The following is a 6966-nucleotide window of genomic DNA, read 5'->3' as shown; positions in this document are numbered from 1 at the left end:
CCTTTGCACTAGATTTCATAGGAAATCGAATATCCACTTATACCACTTTTTAAGAATCCTTTGTTTTTAGTGTGGTGAAATTAAAAAAAATGCTTAATATGAATTGATGTCGGACTGAATATGGCATGTCATTGCAATCCTACGTTTTTGCTATTCGTGCTTTTTTCGTAACGTACAGCCATAAGATATAACTTTCGATGGAGTGGTGGGAAATGACCCCACCTTTTCTCGATAAAATAAATATATTAATATCGTGAAGATACCAAATATACAAAGTTTTGTAATAACACAATGTTCTAATAGTAACACGGATGCATCCAGCTAAAAAAGAAAGAAGCATTATAAAAAATGAAAAGTCCCTGTGCATATAGTTTATTTAGAGTTTGGTGAGACTTATGCAGGTTCCATCTATCTCTCGTAAGGAGATGTTGTCGCACGGGCATAAGGAGTATATGCGTGTTGGTTCAAACTGGTCTTCGTCGTCAACAGACAGTGGTGTCTTTTTTCTTTTTTGACGGCGTTTTTTCCGTGGGGTCTCTCCAGAACAGATGATGCCGTTCAAGTGTAATTTTCCAGGAAGTTGGAAGCGGTGCAGGTGGGGGATAGATCGATCAGGTTAAAGCTGGACCAGCTAATAATACACATATCCGTTTGCTTAGCAAAGACTGCAGGTGGAGCCTGGGAACAATCCGTATCGGATCGGCCGGACGATGCTCTTCGCAAGGCATCTTCCTCTTTCGTGTGCCATCATTTTGACCGTCCAGGACTGGAACTTGGTTCCTTGATTCGTCGCCATGAAAATGACTTGCGAGGTGTACGCACTCCTCCCCTGACTCCATGAGAGAGGCGTGTTTAAGGTTGAGGGCGTCCAAAAGCGAAAGACGATTTGGGCACACCAATGCTGAGACCTTTTTAGCTTTATTATGCGCGCGGGGGATTTTTTAGGTGGTAGCTACATCAACCTGATGTAGTTTATTCAGTGGAAGGTTCCTGCAGAAATATATTATGCTGGTTTAGCAGAGGAGGGTTGGTTAGTAAACATCGACCTCGATCGAGCGCCGATTGGAAGCATGTGCTGGAGGCTGTGGTTAGTGTTAACTGAAGTGCAGTCGATCTACAGGTGGAAACAGTGAACTTGATATGATACAGTAGTAGACAGAGACTAGAGACTGACATCGATATAACTGTGAATGGATTACTGCTACCAAAGTCTAAACCTAGCGGGACGCGGTTAATTAATCTCCCTGTCGCCTGATAGTTACGCTATCACAGGACACTATAGCTGTTTTTCTTTGAAACTCGGCCCGACAGTAAGCATACGGTATTTTAATGAACGGAACACTCGAAGTGAGTCCGTCACTGCTAGGAAAAGGGCTACGCTACCGCCAACGCACAAGCGCCGCCCGCTGGCGGTGACAAGCCAATACTAGCGCTTTACCACCGGCACACCATCTAGTGCCACCGAAGGTAGGCGATAGGCGACGGCGGGTTTTTTTTTTCAGAATTAGAAAAAAAGCCTGGTCGTCGCCGTGGAGATGCTCCACCGTGGACGTGGTTGTGGTCTCCGCCTTGGTCGTTGCCGTGGCCGTCATCGTCTTGTTCGTCCTCGTGGTCGTGGAGTATCTCGCCGGAGGAAGGTCGAGGAGGTGGTCGCCAGAGGCATCCATGGCCAGAGGGAAGTCGAGGAGGTGGTCACCGGAGGAAGTAGCTTGAGAAGGTGGTAGCCGGAGGGAGGGAGAGGAAGGAGGAGGGAAAAGAAAGAGGATGGTGAGAAGGTGAAGAAGGGGAGAAGGTGAAGAGGAGGAGAACGAGAAAGAGAAAGAGAGAAGAGAGAAGAGGAAAAAAGTGGAAGATGAAGAGAGGAACTAGAAAGAAATATGGTAGTGTGGTGGTTCGTATGCTGGTTTCAAAATAAAGTGAACGTTGCCGTCGGCGCAAGTGGTGCGCCAACGGTAAGTTTAATTTTTATTTTTTATTGAAATCTAAAAACCCTAGAAAACTCTGTAAATGTCCGTAGGTTCACCTTTTCATATAAAAAAATTTCATCGAAAATCGTATGCAACCTCTAGAGCCATTTACCAAAAATGAAATTATTTTGCAAAATTTGTTGAAGTTCATGTTTGTTAATTTTCTTAACACATTGCTATCTCGAAGAATTTTATTTTTAAAAATTCATATCATTTTCTTTTCTTTTTTGAATTTGAAAAGGCAATCCACTAAAAGTGTGTGCGTGTGCAGAGGTAAATATACCACCGGGAGCCCACTATAGCGGTGCACCGGCGGTAAGCGCATGCCACATCTGTGCCCTGATCCGGACCTGAACGACTATTTTGGCAGCACCGGTGCACATATATTTGGTTTGCAGCAGTAATATTCTAACGGAAAAGCTAGACCTATGGGATGGACCTTACGGAAATATTCTACCAGAGGACGTGGGAGCAGTTGGTTGGTTCATTTGCTTTTCCCTTGGGTGATTTTCGGGATGTAAATAAACCCTGTGCTTGCACCTCAGTCCGTAAGCAGAATCCCGTAAAAAATTCCCGTATGTGTAGTGTTACTCATTTTCTAATAGTGCATGTTGAAGTTACAAAACCATAAACCGGCTAGGAGAGTACATAGAAATCAACTTGCTGGGTTACTAGCTACAGATGAAAGCACGTAAAGCAACGAAAGACCACAAAACATGAAAAGAAAGAAGCAAAACTACACACAGACGTGATTTTTCCCCATCCATGGATGTTTGCACAAGCAGAGAACACCAGCCGGCCGGGCCGATCAATAAACTGGGTGCACGCACAGTGCAGTCACGAGGGAGGAGCAATGATCGGCCTGATCCCGGTCGGCACTGTTGGCGGTGCACGGCCAACAGCAAAAAGGACAAGCGGTCACCGGATGCGCTTTGGGAGCGACAGGCGAGGCCCGGTCGGGCGCAGCACACGCGGCGGCGGGGCCGGGCTGCCGTCGGGTAGCCCGGCCGGACACTACGGCCGCGCTCCATGCCCACGGGCCACGGCCAGGCGAGAATGTCCGGCTCCCTGTGCGCGCACGTACACCACACACCTCGGATCTCCCTGATAGCTCCCCGCCGCTCACATGCGCCCGTCCCGGCCTCGCGCCGGCCGGCCGATCGCCCACCCAGCCTCCCTGGAGCAGGAGTGCAGGACAGCAGGTAGGCCTCGGTCACCGTCCAAGCTTTAATTAGCCACACTAGCCAGCTTCGTCCCCGCCGAACATGAATATTCAAAGGCCCGCGCGCTGTCCAGCCTCGTGCGGGGATGATCGATGGCGCATGTGATGTTGGGGGGAGCTATCGCCTATCATCAGTCGGGATCAATCTGGGTCGCGTTGTTGTTGTCTCGTCTGGTTCCGGCTTTGTTGGGCAGGGCAGGAAGACAGCCCGCGTGATTAGCGGGATCGATGTACGTGCGTTGCTTCACCTGGCTGGTCATCGATAATGAGGGTTTTTTCCTTCGAAAAGGATCGATCATGCGGGTAGGGGTCTGTCTGTGTAAACTTGATGCCTGCATGTGCGGTCCTGAACTCCTGATACTACCTCCGTTTCGGGTTACAGGACTTGCATTTTATCAACACACATAATCAAAATATATATTATAAAATATATATCATTAGAAAGCTTAGATGTTCTACTTTCTAATGATATAATTTTTATACTATATAATTGATACTATGTTGGTCAAATAGATAACCTAGAGATACGCGCAAGCCTTGTGAACTGGGACGAAGGGAGTATGATGGACACAACGGGCTGATATGCAGCGTATCGCCTACAAATCATCATAATCTGTCACACTGTCTATTACATGATGCTATACGGGGGGCAAAGCTTGCAACTCCCTCCGGCACAAAATACTTCTTATATATTGAGTAAAATGTAAACTTAAATATATTTAAATTTACTGAACCTGCGATAAATATTTAGGATCGGAGAATAGTTGGGTTGTGCATCTGCGGTGGTTAATTTCATTTGAGATCGACAATTGTAAAATATTTTTTTCTATAACATGCATGTTTTATGTTGTACTCCCTCCGGTCGGATTTAATCGACGCGCCGGTTATTTTGCAAAAAAAAACCCCATCCTTTCCGCGTTGCTACCCGGTCGTCCCCGTCCTCGCCCGAACCTGGCACTCCTCCTCGCGACCCCATCCCCATCGCAACCTCCTACGCTCCTCGCGACCCCGTCCCCGTCGCCGCCGCTCCCCGTCCCCGTCGCCGCCGCTCCCCGTCCCCGACCCCTTCTCCTCCTACTCGCCGCCTTCTCCACACGCGTCGCCGCCGCTCCCTGTCCTCGGCCGCATCTCCTCCCGCCCGCATCTCCAGCACTTCATCTCCATCTCCACCCCCCCGCCGGATCGGTGAAAAAGGTTGCATTTTTTCGACCTTTGCCACGGATCGGGTGGCGGCGATGCAAGATCGGGTGGCGGAGAAGTCTCGCTCCGGTGGCGGAGAGCCCCGGCGAGGAGGGGGTCCCCGTGGGAAGTCGCGGTGGCGGGAACCCTAGCGGGATTAGGATGGCGCCGAGACCACAACGCCCCGCTCGTGTCCCCGGACGTTGCCGCACGCCGAGGCCGCCCGCGGCTCGACGGCATCGCCCGCACCGTCATCACGCCCGACCGCTACAAGATGGAATCCACGTCCGGTTCTCGCTCTTCTTCATGGCCTCGCATCTCCGGGACTAGGCTATCGGGAGGTTGGTAAAAAAATTATTGCATCATTTTATCCCGTCCCGTATTTTGATTGTTACTCCGCATTTGAGTATGAGACAAATTTCTATTGCTAATAAACAACCCCGATGTTGACCGAATGATACTCAACAGGGCTTAGCTCTTTTGCATTAAACCAGATAGTGATGTCTTGGATGTGAAAAGGGACTCTGAAGTATGGCTAGATTATGTAATGATGCAACTGAGGAGCCTCTATGTAGCATGTCGGTTTGGTCCCTATGGTTGTCTTTGTACGGCCAGAGATTGGATAATCAGGAAACCATAGAAAGATAATTTTAAAATTCCTTAAAACAAGCAGGAAGCCATGCAAAAAAGAAAGAAAGAGCAAAATATTCTAAATTTAGTTGTAAACCAGTTCTCCGCTCTTAAAATATGGTGCATGTATAAGAGGATGCCATCAATACTTTATCAAGGTGTCAATCACACAATTGCACAGAAGTAAACTAAAATGTACTCCATTGTATTAGAACGTGACGGATAACTAGCCTTGTCATCATGATGACCATTGTCTTTCTTTTTCATGAAATGTTACCACCAACTGATTATCGACTGAATTGAAGCTTTGCATGAAATATTATCACCAACTATAGTAGCTTTTCTGTTTGGTGTTTACTCAAGAATTTTCTTTGACTCGTTACATTTAATTACAATCTGAGATATATATTTTCTTGTGCTGCTGCTCGCTGTGCTATCCTCTTGGGATGTTGCTTGCTCTTGTACTGCTGCTTGCTCTGCTATGCTCTTGTGCTGCTGCTTGCTCTCGCTTCTTTGCTGCTGCTTCCTCTCGCTTCTTTGCTGCTTCCAATAACAACTGCTTGAGCTGCTCCGCCTTTTCTTCTTTGTTGCTGCTACTACTTTGAATTGCTTGTGCTTCTCTTATGAGTTTTAATGTATCTGAAACTAGCTCAGCTTTGCAAGTCAGGCAGATAGGTAGTCTTCCTTCTTTCAGCTTTTTATCTTTACCCATGTGCGGGATGGCATAGCAGATCTCTCCTTGGAACTCCATAGTCTCTCTCAAGCATGACTGTAATGTCACAAAGCTTTTAGCTAGTTTATCCACCTCATAATTTTGAAATTCTTGCTCCACAGCCTTCGATCGGTTCTCGGATATTTTTAGGCGCTCCGCGAGCCGGTGAGAGACCGAATAGACCGGAAGAAGCATAGGTCTAGAACGTTCATGTCAGGACTATTAGGAGGTTGTTGGATCAACTGAATGTTGAGGTCAGACTTTGCTACAACCTGTAGAAAAACAGGGTCATTAGGCCGAATGTGTGGTGTAGCGTTGTCTTGTTGGATATAGATTGTTCTTCATGCATCTTCGTCCGGCCACAGGTCCAGGATAGCAGGAATCACTTTCTGACGCATAAAATCCCTCATGACATCTCGATTAACTTTCAGTGATTTGAGTTCAAGTGTCCCCCTTTCCCTGTTTTCACTCCTTCTAACAGCCGCAGTCTCTGTCACGAAGGCCCAGGTCCCTATCTTCCCATCAAATGTGCAAACCCTCTTTCCATCAATGACTGCAAACCTTGGCTTAGCGACAGCTGTTAAAAACATCACCTTGCCAATACTATTCTTATTTTGCACGGTGCGAAAGGGGGTAGCTTCTCCAGGGACTAGGTAGTAGGTGTTGTTTTTTTGTGTCATGTTAAACCACTTCTCATCGATGTGGACAAAATTGTCCATTTCCTTGAAGTAATGATCACTATCTCGGGGTTGAGTTCTCATCGAGCATAAACATGCAAAACTCCAATCTTTCAATTTTGTTAGCCGGCTTTAGAAAAGGCTTCAAAGGGCTCGTGCAACGCTCCAGCTCACCCCACTCGGAACCTGGTGTATAAGGTTGTTTTGCTGACATCCAATGCCCTTGCTAGAGATCTTAGTGTCTTCCTTCTGTTGAATGGGATTGTGGTTACCCTCGACAGATCAAGATCTTTTCGCATTCGACCAACTCTGCCTTTTTTCTTGGATGAAACGTCAACTTCTTCACCTGCTGCAATTTGTTGCCGTGCATCTAGCCATATTTTCTGTTCTTATACTTGTCTTTAATAGACCAGCAACAAGCACCTTGTCTTTTTTCTCTACTTTTCCATCTCTGTTTTGTATAACTTGTAAAGCAAAATAAGCAGCAAATCTTGCTTGAGCTGACGTGTCTTTTCCCGATGGCTGCCCAACGCCCGGTGCATCATTGACTACTTGGCCATCATTTTCTTGGAGTACTTC

Source organism: Lolium rigidum, chromosome 3, assembly GCF_022539505.1.
Source record: "Lolium rigidum isolate FL_2022 chromosome 3, APGP_CSIRO_Lrig_0.1, whole genome shotgun sequence".
NCBI classification, from domain to species: Eukaryota; Viridiplantae; Streptophyta; class Magnoliopsida; order Poales; family Poaceae; genus Lolium; species Lolium rigidum.
This window is presented reverse-complemented; position numbering follows the sequence as displayed.